Raw genomic sequence first — 18,458 nt, forward strand, 5'->3', positions numbered from 1 at the left:
TGCTAAGTCAGTGTGTCTGTCCCAAAGCGATGTTTTAGCTGGAGAAGAAACAGGCCAAATGCAAATACCCCGAATTTGAAACATTTAAGTCTTTAGATGCACGGACATATTTCCTTTATAATATAACTGCAACTTTATAATCATTATAATATTAGCTAATGATTAAATGTTCTTTGAAGGCTTTTTCACAACACAGAGATAATGAATATGAATTTCATGTGAAAATGTGGTGCTAAATAGCATATTTTCCCCTGAGAACTGTTCATTATACATGCTATGAACTCTCTTCAGCATAATATACATCTTTGGTGACAGACTTTCCTAACAGCATCAGAAAACATTTTCTTTCATATTTATGCTTTAATGGAGAGGTTTCTAAGGGCTGCAAAATCCTGTAGGAAATAATGAAACCCTGTCATTTTTCATTTTCTCTAAAATGAGATGAGAATACTATTCTTCTTTTGGAAATTATAATAAAATGAGTCTTTTTGCACAGCTGGCTTTCCTGGGAACTACAGGGATATTTTAGGCAGAATAAAATTGATCTCTTTAGAATTGCTGGTGTGAAATATGATTTGTCCTCCTTGCTACCTTAAAAATTTGTTACACTGCTGTTCTAGGCTTCATGGACCTTAAGGTAAATTATGACATCTCAGATATGATTGTTTTTCACAATTTCTATAAAAATAGCTAGTTATCTATGCGTGAAAGAATTTACAATGGGAAGAAAGAAAAGCTTTTTCCCTCAGGCTCATATTCCAGTGTAGCCTAATGAGCTTAGAGACCGTCCCTGACCTTTGCAGGTTAAAGAGAATCCTCACAGGGAAACAGGCGTGCTTTAAATCAAGCCCTGTGCATGAATTTTGCTGTAGTGGAGTACCTAGAAAATAATTTTCTTATTACTCAGTATGTATTTAAATGCTGTGGTGATTCCCAGCATGGTTGTCATGACTTTCTGCCTGCTCTCTCCTTTGAAAGATCTAATAGGAGACGTTCCTCCAGGGCTTCAGAAGCTGCTCTCAGTGGGTCCAGGAAAGAAACTTTTTACTGTGAAATTAATTTCACCAGCTTAAAACAAAGCTTCGGTTAGAAAGGTTTATGTGTTCCAGAAGAGAACTGACACCTCCTGGAGCATTCAGTAGCAAATCTTTCTGTGAGGCAGCCACAGCCCTGCTCACACCTGGCTGTCCAGCCGTGCAGCTGCGTGGCAGCTTGAGGCTGTCTCAAATGCACCCTTTTCATCCCTGGACAGAGTGGGAGCTTTTCTGAAGTCCACTATTGCACTATGGCAAAACCATCATTTTCCCCAGGAAAAGGTCTGCAAGTGTCTTTTCCTTTGGAAAGGAACTGTCTTTCAGGGAGAATCCCAGAGCCCTTTCCTCAGCAGCATCTGGTAGGATTTGGTAAGGATCAGAAGCTTTTCTGCCAAGCCTCAGACCTGTACTATGTCACTTCGTCTCAGTCTCAGAAATTAATAGTATGCTGCATGTAGACGATGTTGCTTCTCTCTCAGTCTTTAGGTCACTTACTGTTCCAGCTCTCCACAAAATATATATATATATATTTTATTTTTTTTTTCAGAATCAAGAGTGGGAAACTTAGGCGTGGTATCAGCACATTGTACTAAGTTTTACTGAGATAAAAAATCAGCATGTGTGTTCAACTGATATTTTAAATTAGTACTATCTACAGTAAAATGCAGAAATGAGAAATGAGAGATGTGCACATGCTTTCCACATGAATACCACAGCCTGGTTTTCTGGCCTGCAAAGTCAGAAAGTCTTTGCTGATCCCTGGGGTAACGCAGTTTGCTGACCGTAAGGGTAGTGAAACACAGCAAGGGTAGTGAAACGCAGACTACTCTTCCTTACTCATGGTGCTACCTCCTCAAGGAAGGGCTGGGCAGTGGGAGCTGCGGTTATGAATGGCATGTGCAAAAGGCACCACAGGCTGTGAGCACTGTGGCATAAATCATCTTGCAACGCATCGCCTCCTCCCTGGTGACTGCTGGTGGCGAGCCCCTTGCCCGGCTGGCAACAGCAAGAAGGTGCATGTCAAGCCGCAGGTGGGTCGGAGTGCGTGTGCAGGTGAGCAGCCCGGGGCAGCTGTTGGGTTTCTCTCCCGTGCCCTGTGTTATTCACAGTAATGGTTTCATCTGCCAACAAACAGTAATCTCAGATAGTGCTAAAATTGAATTTATGTTGATGAATATATAGCAGCTTTTTTTTTTCCCTGTGTATGTTAACTTGTTTTCTCAGCTTCGCATAAGATACGCTCTTAGTTTCTATTGCATATTAATATCACCATATGTGAGAAATAAAACCCAGGGAAAGGATAAGTGCCTTTTCCAAGACCACACAACTAGTCAGTAGCAGAATTGAAACGAAACCACAAGAATTCCTGGCTCCTTATTAGATTTTTAAGGCATTTTTGAGGGCCCCATCCAGACACACAGAAAAAAGTTTCTCTAAAAAGTAAATTTTGAACATGTCCACAAGGTAATTTACATGGAGCTGTTTTCCACAGTATGGTATAAACAGGTGTTTGATGGCATTGTCTACCTGCTGGCACTCTTCTGATTGATTTTTCAATTTGGTGGTACCGTAACACAGAAGAGGTAAAGGTCATTGGTAGCTGCTGCAGATGGTTAAGCCACATGTCTTGTCCTTGGTAGCAGTCTCACAATTCAGTCTTTTAAGGGAGCAACAGTGAAAGATGAGACAAAAAAGCTACCCAATGTAGTGCAGCAGTATTAAGTGGTGTGGATGTGAAGTTTTCTGGTAACTGAAATCAGCATTTAATGGGAACTGCCTCTTGGGAGCAGAACTGAACTGAACGTAGGCATTCCTGTGGGCACGCTTGCTCATGTGATGAGCCAGATACGATGAGAATAATTTGTTGAAAAGTTTGTATCGGTTCCCATCTTCTTGAATAGGAGTAATGGTTTGGAGGGGAGAGCGGTGGAATTACATGTTCATCATCATATGCTTTCAGACAAATATTTGTGGCATCTTTAAAAGCCAGTTATTCATTAACCTGAACCATCTGCATGCATTTGCATTAGGACAAAATGATAGCAAAGTGGATGGCTGTCTCTTACATTCACTTTCAAATGGTGCAGATGACAAATTAAGGGGAATTAGTCCTGTTACTGCTTTCTTTTCAGTAAGCTCTTGTTGCAGTGCCATACACTAAAGAGCCCCTAATTAGAAACAAATAAATGCATAGGGAACTGAATTGATGGCATCACTCAGAGTGCCCAAGTGGTGGAGAGCAGATTGTTTGTTAGCTAATGGGAAGTTAGATTGTTTGTCAGTTAATGGGGAGTTTCACAAGCCAGCCTTGTCCTGTGCATGCCAGTGGCTTGGGCACTGGCAGCCTGTCCTGGGATAGCCTGGCACTGATGAGTGTTTAGCCAGAGTCCTCGGGTGTTGAATTGATGCCTCACAGCTCCTTTTTTTGTGTGTAACGGCAGCAAATTTAACCTGCATCCCTAAGCTCAGGATGTGCAAGCATGAGACGCTTCCTCCTATACCTTTTGCAAGCTCTTAATTCAGATTCCTTCAACTGGGAAGAGGAAACCGCGTGTTGTTTCTGGCCTAGCCTGCCTGGCAGCGACCGAGGCGAGGTCAGAGAGCTCCAGGTTCATAATAAGTTAAGTTCTTTTTGCTTTATGGCTGGGTTTTGTTTGTTATTAGGGCACTAGAATTTGCTCAAGATACTAAAAGATATACTGCCTCCAGGACTTTTAATTACCTGCGTTTCACATAGGGATTTTAATGTGCCATTTCCTCTGCTATGCAGAGAGAGGAGTTGTGTGTGTGTGCATGCCAGTCCTTCACCAGGAGAGCTCCTAGCCAACTTCTCTTTTTCCTGAAAGACCGATTCCCTTCCCCAGCTGCTTTGCTCCAAGTACAAATGCTAGCTCAGCACTGGCGGACTCCTGCTTGCTGGAATGCATTTTGCCTTTACAGGATCCGACCCGGGGAGTGCAACCGGCGCTGCAGGCAAGTCCCAGAGGACCCATAGCTCCTTCAGTCTGATGCACTTTGATAGTGAGAAAGCAGCCTGTTTTGTTAAGCTGTCCAGATGATCTGGACTGCCCAGCTTTGCGAGCAATGTGCATCAGGCCAAGTGCCTGTTTCTCAAGACCCTGACCAACAAAGTGGAATGATCGTTCCTATCAGAAAAGAATTGTGAGGGTCATGGAAAAGTTCATTATGAGAAGTAACTTGGTATTGCTATGCACTAACCTCAGCTTTATCAGCTCTCTTCAAGCATTATTATTGCTGTGTGAGAAGTGCTGGTCTTTTTCTATTTCAAGATTTTTTAAAATGTATTTTTTTTTTTCCTTTTTAAAAACACCAACAGAAAATACAGTGAACTTGATGCTGGGCTGTGTAGTCATTGAAATGACAAAGAGTTTATTTTTATCTATTTGGGAAGCTTTTGTCTAATTTAATCTAGAAATAAAAGGAAATCATAGAAAACACAAGGAACTGCCATAGATAAAATGTTGGTTCTTCTAATTACTTTGTCTTAAAAAGAGAAAATTCTGCTCATCCTTGACTTAATACCAAAGTGTGGCACTGAAATGTTTCTTCTGTCACTTTCTTTTTTTAATTGGAATGTCAAGTCAAGAGTCCCATTTGACTGGAACAAACTGTTTCAGTATAATCACATTGGAAGCTATATTTATCAGCTTCCTTAAGTGTTAAGATTTTATAGCAACCAAAGTTTCAGTGCCCAGAATCCTAACACATGCTCAAAAGAGGTATGATACAACTGAAGACTTTAAATGTGTGTTTTAATTTATTAAATAAATAAATAAAACTGCAGCAGGGCTGCAACTCTGTCTGCTTTTGAACTTCATGTGAAGTAGTAAAACTGAGAATAACCATATGAGTAGACATCAGAACCTAGATCTTCCCTCACCACTCAGCTGAAGCCAGGAGGAGCAAACTGAACATGGGTCTCCCACTTCTGCTTGAACTGGACTTTCATGTGAAAGTTGGCTGAAATCTGGAAGCAAAACTCTGTTTGTGTGACAGATGTATTTTTAAAAGAAAGCGTTTTTGAGTGGAGCTTAATTTTGTTGTCTGCTGGTTATACAGAGCATGCCTAACTGTTAGGGTGATTTGGGTGCTGTTCTGCCTAGTTTAGGGGCCAGTCAGGGATTAGGCTTAATGAAAGCGCTGCATAGCTTGGGCCGGGGAGAGGTATTTTCTGTGGAGAGACACCTTTGGGCACCTACAGCATCCTCAGATCTGAAGCAAAGTGCTGGGTGAGTTTTGGTCAGGGCTTCTTAAGCTGTATGGGAGTTCTGAAAAATCTTTTGTAGGGCTTTAGAGTTTGGAAAACAAACAATCAAACAAACAAACAAAAAAAAAACACAAACAGCTATCTGTATTCTGATTTAGATCTGATCTGTGATATGACGGAGTATTGGGTTCAGTGTGTTGTGCAGGAAAATGACTTGTGCAAATACATCCTGAAGTACCATGTAGTCTCTTAACTCATAAGTAGCTGGTCTGTCGATGTGGGCGTGAGTGCCTGTGCTCAGTCTCTCCATGATGTAATGTCCCTTACAAAGGCATCATCTACAGGAACTGCAGCTACAAAGTTGAGAATGTGCTTCATAATTAATGCAGCTTAGATTAATGCTAATATTTGGGATATTTTTGTTCAGTTCTTCATTTTTTGTAGCTTCATGGAATTTAAGACTAGCAGGGGCAAACTGATCATCAGATGTTACTGCAGAAATATGAGAATCGATAAATGTTGCTCTAAGGCATTTTCTCCAACATTCCTATCATTTTCTGCACATATTGTGCACATATTACCTTTCATCATGAGCTAATGCTGGTTTTGCTGTAAGGAAATTATGTGACTGTGAAACAGAAACAGAGGTAATCAGTAGGATGTGGACAGGTGTTCTGTTTCATTGGATGCTCTCTGTCAGTACATTATTCACGATTTTAGAAGGAGAAGATGAACATGGAAAATCTCTGAGTAGCTTCATTTTACACAGCAGTCCTGCAGCAATCTGTACTCAGCAAATCTTGGACTAGGGTATTCTTAACTTTTGAAATATATTTTAGTTTTTCTGAGCCAGCTTCACCTTTTTCTGAACAAGCTTTGCACCTGTGCTCAAATTCGAAAGATCTTTCTTTTCCTTGATTCTGGTGTTCTGATTGAGTTAGTTTTGCCAAGCTGACATAGATAATTTTCCTCTTGTAGTAACTCAGTGAGTCAGTCTGTGTCATGCCTGTTAGAACGTGATGTGACATTACTAAATGAGAAATCTCAGTCAGGTTTTAATTCCTGGCACTGTGTTCTTAATGTTGCTGCAAACATTAATTGAGAAGGTAGGCTTCAGTGCAGGGGGCTTTTTCTGCATGCAGAGAAGCTTTGATTTTTCTTTTCAGAGCAAAGAACTTGTGCTCTGTTTTTATATCTCAGATACACTGGATAGAGCGCTCCTTTAAAGCAGGCAGAACATTTTGTCTTGCAATCTGTCGTAAATCACACACGTGGACTGAGCAGCTGCCTGTGGTGCGTTAGAGTGCATTCCCTTGGAGTTGCTTTGTTTGACTTTTATTTAGCCCTTGCTGGCAATATAGGGGGACGTTGCTTGGAATGTTTTGCATAAAGATTTCATTTGGCGCAGATCGGTGTGCCTAATGAGCCATTTGTCCTCTGGTAGGTGACACTTTCAAGCCTTTAATGAGATGTCAGGTGAATCGCACTGGTGGGCACTGATGGAAGGGCATGCAGAAACCCTGCCGAAGCGCTCCTGCAGGGGTGCTAATGCAAAGTGCTTGTTCGGAGCTTTCTGTCATTTAAGCACCAAAGCTGTAATTACATAAACAGAGCCCCTTCAGCTAGCCCAACGTGTCATTATGAATTTTCCAGCTAATCTGTCCATTCATCTTAATGGTCCAGAACTTGTGCTTCATGTCACTCCCTGCCTTTGTTCAATTCCTTGATCTCTTGAAGCGTCTGTCATGAAGAAAGTGTTTGTCTTGAGTTATGTGTTGAAGAAGGTTAGAGTGCACACTTTTGAAGCTTGGCATGAAATTTCCTAAACAAACCTTGCCAGTTGCTTCGTGAAAATAACTGAGGTATGGATTTCAGATTAACGTTGTGCATTAATGTTTTTGGAAACACTTTAAAATAACGGCCGTGTTATTAGTGAATAAAGGAAACCTGTTGAAGTGCATGTGACATCCGCATTATTAACAAATCAGCTTATTCATTGTAATGAATATTATTATGATAAATGTAAATTTAATGCGTGATGATTAACAGTTATTACAGAGACCTTTTATTCACTGAGACGTTTACTTGTATTACATTTTAACTTAATACAGCTCCAGACTTAAACACTTTTCTACTTGGGTGTTTTTGTATTGGGCTAATGCTAGTATTGTGTTGCTGTGAAAACACTTGTGGACCATACACATGTGAGGAAGCAGAGAGTGCAATATTAAGGCTCAGGGACCCTCAGGAGCTCGAGGCACAAAAAGGATTAGACAAGGAGCTGCAGAAAGCTTCTGAGTCACAAGCAGCTCACTGCTGTGGAATGAGATGATTTCACTTCAGCCTCTTGGCTTGTCTTTTTCCAATGGCTATCTTTAATTTAAACTACAATCTTTTCCTTACCCTTTAGTAAGAGGTGATCTTTGTTGGCTTTCTTCAACTTATGTAAAATATTCCAATTCTCTTTCTGTAGCCAGTTTTCTCTATTCTTATGTGATACTTCGTATTTTTGAATTGTCTGTATTTTTTAATCAGTGTTAGCCATAGTTCTCTGTCTATATGTATGTGTGTGTATATACACACATATACACAGTATAGTATACATATACTATATATACTATATATATACTGTATATATACTATATACAGTACAGTATACATATACTATATATATACTATACTATGTATCTAATATATATATGTATATATATTATATATATATAGTATTAAGACGCCTGGAAAATTTGTTAGAGGGAATAAATAAATGAACTAAATGCATTTGTAAGGAACTGAATCCACTCAGGAAGCTACTGCAGTTCTGAAGGTTTGTTTTTCCTGAATTCATGTGCAGAAACAAATAGAACAGGCTTATTAAACACATCTGACTATTTTGCTTTCTTAGAAGTGAGAATGCTGCTTCAGATGTCTGTTGTTCAATATTCAACAATTCATCGAGGCATGCACTATATGTTAATACGAATATTTGTGTATGAATTGGTACGATTACTTGTACTCCAAACTGAAAATATATCTATGCAAAATTCTTATGATACCTAAAATATGTTGTGTAATTCAATTAGCAATCCTCTACTCTACTCCCCCCCACCACTTTTTTTTCCCTTTTTATTTATTTATTTATTTATTTATTACAGAAATAGGATATGTTATTTTTTCCAGTGGATTAAGGATTTCTCTATGGCTGACACCAATACTTACATGAATTTGGAAATGCAGGTAGTACTCAATAATGCAGATAGACATGGTGAAATGCAATTCTGTAGTGAAAACAATACTTCCAGTTTAAATTCAAGTAAAATCTAGATGGTGACATTTTACATTCAGATAAAATTCGTGCAATCCCATTAATCTCAGTACAGTTTTGAGACTGTATTTGAACTCAGAATTGGTCTTCTTTAGGATCCAGTATTAAATTGAGCAGAGTGTGTGTGAGGGTAGTGCACTTACCCTAAAAGTAATGTCAAGGTCTTGGAAATCCTTGTTACAAGTAAGTATAAAGCAAAACAATTGAATAAGAGATCTGTAGGTTTTGAAATGTTCACATTCTTTTCTAATCTTGAAATGTATTATATTTATTATTACTTGTATTTATTCAAGGTGTGGAGTGGAACCAACTGTGTTAGATCAACTTCCCCTTTCTGTATAGCTAAACTGCTTGAAAGATAGTGAAAGGCACAACAAATTGCCTTCCGTTTTCTCAATGGAACAGGATTAAGGAAGAAGGAACCAGAATGGTTGTCTGTAAATGGAATTAGTTATTATATTAACTAACAGCAGCATTGCCATTATCTAGACTTACTTTGGAAGGATGATGGTGTACCAGCCTGGGAGTTTCAGAGTATATATTCAGCTTTAGGAATAGAGAAGGACAGGAACGAATGATTTATATGATGTTCAGGTTCCAGTATTTGTTGAGAAATTTCATGACAAGACTGAATTTGGCACCAAATTTGCATTTCTTTTCCTTGTGCTGTGAGCCTTCTTTGTTACTTCTTCGAGTAGATCAGTGCATTATATGATTGCTTATGAAATAAACTGTTGCTGCAGTATTTGAAATGTCAGTTTTGTGTCACGCTAGTTCTCTCAAAAGTGAGATGTGAGAGAGAATTGGCGTCCTATAAATGACGCTTCAATAATCTAAATCACTTAAGCAAAATTAGTTCTGAAAGGGATGTATGTACTCAGTACCCCTCCCAAACTTTGAACTGTTCAAGTAAATCTCTTTTATTGATCATTAACATTCCTCAGCTGTTCCTTGCAATTCTACTTATCTATGGGTGAGGAAGTTAAGAAATATATTGTTTCTATTTTAGGACTATGGAGCTTGCAAATAAACTTTTAAACTGTTAACATATTTATACCCTTGCTTACTGTTTTCTGCTGAGATCTACCGGGTAACGTTTTGGGAGGGTATTTATTTTTCTTAAAAAGAAAAAAAAAAAAAAAAAAGTATGAAAAACATCCTGGAATTTATGACACTTTTTTGTATGGGGTCCTCTCTTATCCTTAGAATGAAAATTGTGTTGAATAGTTAAAACCTGATATAAAATCCAAACCTTTCAGTTAACAAAATGAAAGGTTTTGGCAGACTTGATGCTGCAGAGTTCTCTGTTCTGTCTCTGTGTTACAGCTCTTATCACTAAAATCCTGCTCTCAGCTGCTGTTGCATACCAAATTAGATCCTCAACATGCCACTGAGTTCAGTGTTTATTAGACTAGATTTTCCCCTAGGCAATTAAGTATTTAATCCAAAGTCCTAATTTCATTAAAATAAAGGCCCGTAGTTTGAATGTATTTTAGATGTATTAGTTTTTTGCCTTCTATTTTAGTCTGCTTGTGACATAATCGTAGTAAATAAGCTGGTGACAAGTGCCAAGCCTCTGTCATGAGGAGTGTATGACAAAAGTGTTAAGTCCATGATGCTTGCCTATTAAAATAGCTCTTGTGTATGAAAACAGTTTTGTCAAAATCTAAATCATTAATAAACTTGCCATTGTTTCTAATATGTTTTTGACACGTCTTTGCTATGCCCCTGCTGGTGTCTTGCTGGGGTACTGGGTTTCTGTGCATTTGGGAGCGTGTTTATGTTGAATATCCACCAGTCTTTGCTATTTGTAATCCCGCTAATTAAAAAGCCATCCCCTCGCCAAACCGGACTAATCCCTAGGGATGATCCCTGGGGAGGGATGAAGGTGGATCAGGGAGGAAGAAGCACAGGAAGACAGAGGGAAAAGGGCATAAAAGGAGTTTGTCACCTGCCAGCAGGCCGCCAGTCATTACACGTGCAGGCTGTGCTGCCCTAATGCCCCGTTCCCAGTGGGTGCCAACCCTGGGAAGCTCCAGGCCAGAGCCCCAGCACCACCCGGCCTCTTCTTTCCAAGGCCCTGAGGTCATGGTGGCTAGCACCAATCTCCTGGATGCTCATGGTTTGATAGCAAGGGCCTTGAGTGACCAGACTGCAGAATGAATCCACCATCATTTTGTTACCTGGGCTGGCAGCATTGCTGCTGTCTGTAGGGTTTTGAGTGTTTGTGCTGCATCTGGTTCATATTTAGTGTTTGGAAGGGTTAAAAATATAATGGTACTCTTAAAAACAATATATCTTCTGTATGCTTAATGTATAGAAGTAGCTAACAGGTGACCAGTAAGAAAGAATTTTGCCATGTCCCTCACAAGTTGATTTACTATTATGAAAGCAAACACAGGTTTCCTCTCTTGTAGACTGGGTGCTTGAGACCATGCACAGGGTTTCGTACAGCATTCCTGAGATGCCTGAATAAGCATGTGACTTTCTTGTGTAAATAATAGCACACATGCAGTAATATGTGTGTATGCAAAAATGTTATTTCTTCTGTTTAATTCTGCATGGGTTTCATAAAGGAAAAATACAAAACAAAAATGATGGAGAACTTTTCTTTTTGTTTAAAGATTTCAGGAGCAAGTAGAATAAAGGGGTGTCTAATCAGAATAGAAAAATTCTGTTGATGTTTATTCCCCAAAACGGAGTTTGCTGAAAGAAACAGTAAATCGCATCTATCTACAGATGCGTGGCCAAATAAATATTTGCAGGTGTGTATAATACTTTCCTAGTATGGTTGATAATATTCATGAATTAATGAAGATCATCATGGTAATCAGAGCTGTCAGTTTGAAGTCCTGCATTTGGACACTTCAGGCACATAAGTCAAAGTGCAATAGGTTGTGGTAGAGTGTCTTTTGTGCCTGGAAGAGCTGAGCTGTTCAGCTCTTATCAGTGATTCACTTATGTCAATGAGGAAAAGGTTCTTTTTAACTACACTTAAAATTGGAGATTTTCAGATTGTGTGGTTTTGGGCACATAACAATCAAAAGTATTGTGCAGGTTGAATAAGAAATGTAAGTTACACTTAGGGAAAGTTTCTAACATGCAGCTTCACGAGCATGCTGCAATATGTTGTTCTTCAAGAAAGAAAAATAAACAGTAAAAATGGGATCTATTTGGCTGTTCATTCTCTCTGTGAGCGCAGAGTTGAACTTTGTGTTTGTGCCGTTCCTGTGAAGAGATGCACTTGTGAAGGTGGTGGTGCCCTGCACATACATGGAACCTGTAAATTGGTTTCTTTAGGATTCTAATTATGTGTTAGTACAGGCTGTGTAAAAATGGCACGTGTGAGAATATGCAGCTGTAAATGTGAATCCAGAATCTACACACAGTGTATACAAGAGTTGTTTCAGAGTACAGGGTACATCTGCATGAAAAATGGATAGGTATGTTTTTTTACAAGAGGAAATGCAACAGACAAATTATACAATTTTTTATTTTTATTATTATTATTTTTTTCCTTCTGGAGAGCTATTAAAAGCCTTAAATCATTCAATTTCACAATTGAGTATTTTATATACTCACCAAGTATTAGGGAAACCAATAAACATTTTAGAGGGCTTTAAATGGTATTAGAGGTATTATTTTTTGTGCTTATATAAGGTATAAGTACCTTAGTTCAAAGGTAGGGCTTAGAGAGTGTCATAAACATAATCCTAAATGAACCAAAATAGATTTCTGAATCATATCACAACTTTTTGGATCAACATAGTGGATCTTCCAAAGTGTTAAAAATATGTATGCATGTTTCACTGGTAAGTTTTAGAATCTCACATTTTAAAATGAGAAAATCATGCTCTAGGCCTGCTACTGTTACACTATATTACTAATGTTATCCTTTGGAGTCAAGAGATATAGCCATATGTGGGTGGATAAAGGAAACGGTTGAAAGCAGAGGAAAATATTTTGATTAAACATTTCTGATGTTGGTTTATTGTTTGTTTGTTTTTAAAAAAAAAAAAAAAAAAAAAAAAGCAAATGGGTATTTGAAGTTGCTCCTTATTCCAGAATGTTGAAAGCTGCTTCAGAACTGAAAAGGTCTGCTCAGGTCTCAGGTGAAATGCTTTCAAAATGCAAGGTGCCCAATCACTATGCTGTCTAGATCATGTGCATGGGGTAGGTAGATTTGTCTATGTGTCTATGTAGTATGTAACATGCACAAGCCAACTCAGATGTTTGGAGATGTCTGTGTGATGAATCACATAGCCTCATGGTAAATATGTTTATTTTCTGTGTGTAAATGAATGCAAACAATGTAAGTTATATGTCAAAAAATAAAATAAAATATAAAATAAAATAAACTCATTGTTGTAAGTTGCCAATGAGACTTACTGTTGGTTAAATGGTTTTCGCAAAGGTATGGATGAAAGTGGGAATAGCAGCTTTCTGATACATCTAAGAGGAGGTTACCATAAAGATGGAGCTAGGTTTTTTACTGAGGTGCTTAGCAAAAGAACAAGAAACAGTTGTCATGAACTGACACGGGGGAAGTTCCAGCTGGATATAAGGAATGTAAATATCTCCAAGGATAATTAAGCAAACTTGGAGAGGTTGTGGATCCTCCACCCTTGGATGTTTTCAGTGCCAAGTGGGATCAAGCCCTAAACAATGTGATCGAAATTTGGAGTTGACCCTGCAGAGCAGGAGGTTGGACTAGAGATGTCCCTATGAACCTGGATGTTTCCGCAAATGTGTGATTCTAGCAGTAAAATTAGTCAAACTCTGCTACAAATGTGTGCCATTACATACTGCAGAAGATGATGACGACAGTCCTTCAGATGCAACCATAGTTAAATTTATCTCTTATTTTATAAAACAAATACAAACTCCTTTTTCTTGTTGGTGTGAGTGTTGTATTACAATTGAGTACAGTATTTTTTCAATGACTTGTAAGCCAAGAAGATACACTCTGTTGAGACATTTTGTGTGTTATAATATTCTTTGTCATCATAAACTCAAAGCTCATGTCTCTGCACTTGTATTATTTTTTTTTTCTGCTACCACTGGAAAATTCATCTTTTAGTTCACAGTGCCTTTGGATCCAAAACAACTTCACTTTTTGCTTTTCTTGATTGTCTTCAAATTTGCTGACAGAGGGAGCTGTTGGTTGGAGTTCACTCCATCCAGTTAATATTGTTTTCCTTTATTACTTTTCCCTAGAGACCTGACTGTTTAAATGCTTGAGTGAAGAGACCAATTTTTCCAGTTCCTGTGTCAGAGAATAATTATTTGGGTACAGAAAAGGAGAAACTGGGAAGCACGAGCAAGAATCTCTGATGATCAGCTGCAAACAGCAACAACTTAATCCTTGGGAAGAAGTGATTTAATAACATACATTTATCTAGAATTGCCAGGGCTTTGTAAAGGCTTCAGTGCTGTGTTTATAAGTGGTATGTAGCCTTGAAGTGATACCTTGATAATCTTCATTGTGCAAATCATAAAATCAGCAGGGTTCATTTGTATTTAGGCTTGTGCTCTGTTCCAGCATTTGGGAAGTGTTTGATTTGGCAGCAGTATCCTTCTCGGCTCCCATCCTGGTTCAGGTTGTGCTTTCTCTCTTTTCCTTTTCCCTGCTGGATGGTGTAAGTGAAGCAGTCTCTCACTTCCTGTGCTGGGCTAAGAGCAGAATGACAGAATTGTTTCTTCCCTCGGGGCCAGTACAGGAAGGAGTCAGAAATGTCTCTCAAAGAGTCTTTCAAAGTCAAAGTAATTGATGCTTTTTGAGTTCTCCAGACTGTGGTCTGTAGCTTACCAGTAGATACGTTATGTGGTTTTGTCCCCATCTGCTTGTTCCTGGCAATTTCTGTGAGTTTGTAGGATCTTCACCACAAAGAAGAGCCTGATGTCTTTTACGAAGACCTGGAAGCCAGGAGAAAATGACCAAGTGACATCACTGTTCAGAACATATAATATAAAACTCTTGCTCAGTTCCCTCTCTAGTGCTGTGTTTCTAGTGTATCCTATGGTTTGATGGCAGGTCTGGAAGAAGCCCTGGAGAAATAACTAAGGTACATGTATGCTTCTAAACGCATGAGACGTGCCTCACCAGGTTCATGCCACCAAGTAAAAAATGGCTAACTGCTTTTCAGGGGTGCTGCTGTAGGTAGCTTAATTTATTCAGTCAAAAACTGCTCCTGCCATAGTCAGAGCAGTGACCTTTGTTTCAGAGTACTGATACATCTCGGTGTACTACTTCTTGACAGCAAGGGTCTGAGCAACAGCCATAGGCACTCAATCTGTAGACACTTGAGTTCATGTGTTTTTACCTATATTAAAAAAATAAAGATACTCCTCTTAGATTTCATTTCCAGCCATTAGAAGTCATCTGCCCAGTCGTGCATTTGTTTCCCAACCAGACACAGAAATTACATGAAATAAACTCTGATGGTGAAATACACTCACCGGGATTGCAGCCCAACCCCTGCAGAGGGAGCTGGTGTAGAAGAGTTCCTGCTCTCTCTTCTCCCCTACCTTGGGCTGTTGAAAAGATTTGGTCCGTGTACAGATGAGCCTTTTCTGTTCCTATTTCCTCAGTTTGAAATGTTGACTCTTTGCTTGCAGATAATCTTTTGATCCTTCTTTGTCTGGCCCACAAACTTGTAAATCATGTCATTCATGTCCGCATGGTTGCCAACTGTATTAATGTTTAAAAATAAAGCAAGCCAGTATATTTTCTTATGGCAGACATCCTGGAGCCCTCTGTTTTGGATGTTATAGGCATCATGCTAGACAAGGGCCAACAGAAAATTCCTGAGCATAAAGTGATGGAAACAAATTTATATATAAGATATCCAGTTAAAAAAAAAAAATGGGGGGGGAGAGGATGGGGGGAAGGTTGCAAATTAGGAAACATTTTGGGGCAGCAGATTTTCAAATAAATGGCCCTGATTCAACCAAAACTGCAATGACTCATAATCATATCAGTATAACATTTCTCCCTCCTGCTGGGCTGCTTTGGCTTTTCCAACTGACTAATAAGAGTATCTGACAGTCTTCTTTACTTCTGATATACTGGAAATGTACTCAAGGATTTCCAAAAATATTTTTAATACAGACATGATAGTATGAAAGAGCTTATGGGATCCAGGTACTATTTACTAAATGATTTCTTTTTTCCCCCACTGCTTTTTTTTTTTTTTTTTTTTTTTTAAAAAAAAGTGTGTAGGGGGAGAGAAATTGAAATGAATTTGGGTCACTTGCAAGGATTTCACTAGCACTGTTGCTGACACTTAGCTAATAAGGGATTTATTTATTTGCATATTTTCTCCAGGGACTGCTTATTTTCAATTTAGCATCAGGTATATTAAAAAAAAAATATCTAAGTACGATTACACATTTCTGCATGCATATGTAGAGGCACATGTTTTTATATCTGCAATTCTAGATTCAACTGGTTGCTACATCTGTTAGGTTTCCCAGTTTTTCCCATTATGAACAATTCAATTCTTAGGTTTTTACTTTGAGAAGCTTGTATACTTCCCTTGCTTATAAGATGCTTTAAACTGTGCCAGATGCAAAGATTCTTTTTTTTTTTTTTTTTTTTTTAGCCTTATTGGAACTATACAGTATTAAAAATTGCCACTTGTTTTTTGCCAACTGTAAGGCTGGGGAAAACTTTGGGTGATTGATTAAATAATAATTGCATACGAGCTTTCCAGGAGCTGAAGCCCAAACTGCTTGAGCAGTAGCAGAAAGAGCAGTAGGAAGGCAACGTAAGAAAAGTTAGGGAGCTCAGAGCTGCAGCAATGCTCAAGGGAAGGGAAGGGCAGCCAAAACCCCACCTCTGTGACTAACCTCAGTACCTGGGCACGTTGGTGGTCTGCCTCTCCATGTAGAGGAGCGCAGGGGGAATGAACTCTACTGATTACTGGATGTGAACAGAAAGCCATAATAGGCTTCCTGCTAATTGTGCCTTCAAATCCAGCATGGTATAACAGTGGTGCATTCTCCTGGCCTGGCCACATAACAGTTTTGGGTGCAGGAGCAGTGCTGCTGCTTGGTGGCGCAGCAAGGTGCCTTGCTGTGCTGAAGGTCTCAGTAATGGTTCTTTGTTCAGCTGATGGTGTTTGATGGGGTGGGGCTACACAACATGGCTACACAAGACAACATTGTTTTTTCCTATTATTTCTGAAAAAGCATTCTTACACAATTTTTCTGCTTTAAAATTGTACTGTATGCATTGTGAAGTCATGCATGCAAACTGGGGATATGCACATTTTCAGTAGCTTGCAGAACCCTATATATGTTTATTAGATTGGTCTTTAAATGCATAGCTACACCCTAAGTTTTCCAGAGAAACGCTGTTCTGTTCAGAGTGCAGAGGAACATACAGAACTTACAGATGTGTGGAAATCCTGGTAATTTCACTTACATAAATATCTAGAAATGGACTCATAATTAACAACGTAAACTTTCCAAGCTGTTCCTGCACAAGCAAATAATTACAGAGCAAACTTATGAAACATGTATTTAATATAACCACTATATTGTATGTGCACAATTGAGAATTACAGGAGAGAGGAATATCTCTCGAAGCTGGTTTCAGCAGGCTGGGTTTTATAGGATAGTTAGATGAACCAGCCATGAGTTCATTAGATCAAACCCATACTTGTAAGATATTCTGATTCAAAAAGCATCTAGTCAGCAGCAATGGAAACTGTAAAAAACAGAAATCCTAAAGTCACTGCAACTCTTGTTTTCATAGTAGCTTGCATTTGGACATTTGGAATTTGGACTTCCCTTCATTTACCCTGATAATCGGCAAACTTTACCACAAGGGAAGTTTTTAAATAGCTGTAAAAGTCATTTTTCTGAAACAGCATCTTGCTGTCTGTGGCACCATAATATGATGTTTGATTAAAGGGGATTGGAAAGTGAAAGTTACTGAGTGCAATATTCCAATTAAAACAGGAGGATAATGTTGTCCGCTTCTAGACCGAGCTTCCCTTTCACTGACAGTAGTTTCAGACTTGGGCTGTCCCTTGGTGTAAGTGCCTCTCTGCCCACCACAGGCACATAGTATTACTTTAGACAAGTCATCTCATCTCAGTGTTTCAGTTCTTTTTTTTTTTTCTTTTTTTTTTTTTTAAATATCACAGAGCTAATATGCTGATTTTCCCCTTTGACTTTCACATCAGTTTTGTCTCCACCCTTAAGAGCCTTAAGTTGGTGTTTTTTTATTCCCCCTCTGTTTTGCTAGAGCCTCACTTGATGGTGTTCCCATCTCAGTTGGGTGCCTAACCATTGCCATAATAAATTGATGTAACAATAAATAATCATGTTTTAAACACACAATCCCCATTATTTCTAGAGCATTTTATACTATATCTGTGCACCCTGTAGTGCAGAAAGATCCCGTCTCTAATATTTCAACTGACTCATAAACATTTAATCAAAATTTATGGCAATAACTATAAGCCACATGTAGTCTGAGACCTTTCTGCTGTGAATTCATTGAGTTCTGTAGCGTTGCAATGCATGTTTTGCAGAAGTCTCCTTTCCTTTAAAAACAGAGCTTCTGGAGTAAATATGAAAATATAGTATGTTAAACATATTGTTATTTTTTTGTATTTTATTTTTTCTTATTGTCCACGCAGTTTCTGTTTTCAGTATTCAGTCTTGGACTGTGTGGACAGTATGAGTTGTTAGGTGGCCAGTTGTTTTGGTGTTTTTGACAAACACCGAGTGATGGAACAGTGACTGATATGGTATGGGGACTGCTGTGCCAAGCCAAGGGACACAAGCAGGGCAGGCTACCACTGCTGGCCGCTCGTGGATGGGGCTTGAGTCTGTATCAATGATCCCTGAAGGCCCCCGC

At 38.8% G+C, this 18,458-nt stretch overlaps 1 protein-coding gene and 1 long non-coding RNA gene across 5 annotated transcripts in view; one reads left to right on the plus strand and one right to left on the minus strand.

The window, feature by feature from the left end:
• Nucleotides 1-18,458, plus strand: part of HDAC9 (histone deacetylase 9) — a 290,614-nt gene that overhangs the window by 120,938 nt on the left and 151,218 nt on the right. The gene's annotated exons all lie outside the window — the stretch shown is intronic.
• Nucleotides 13,947-15,391, minus strand: LOC311432531. Its single transcript, XR_014690119.1, has 2 exons — nt 15,044-15,391; nt 13,947-14,500 (listed from the first exon to the last, which is right to left on the minus strand). It is a non-coding gene; the product is annotated as an uncharacterized lncRNA (long non-coding RNA).

The sequence above is a fragment of the Aythya ferina genome (genome assembly GCF_964211825.1).
Source record: "Aythya ferina genome assembly, chromosome: 2".
Taxonomy (NCBI): Eukaryota; Metazoa; Chordata; class Aves; order Anseriformes; family Anatidae; genus Aythya; species Aythya ferina.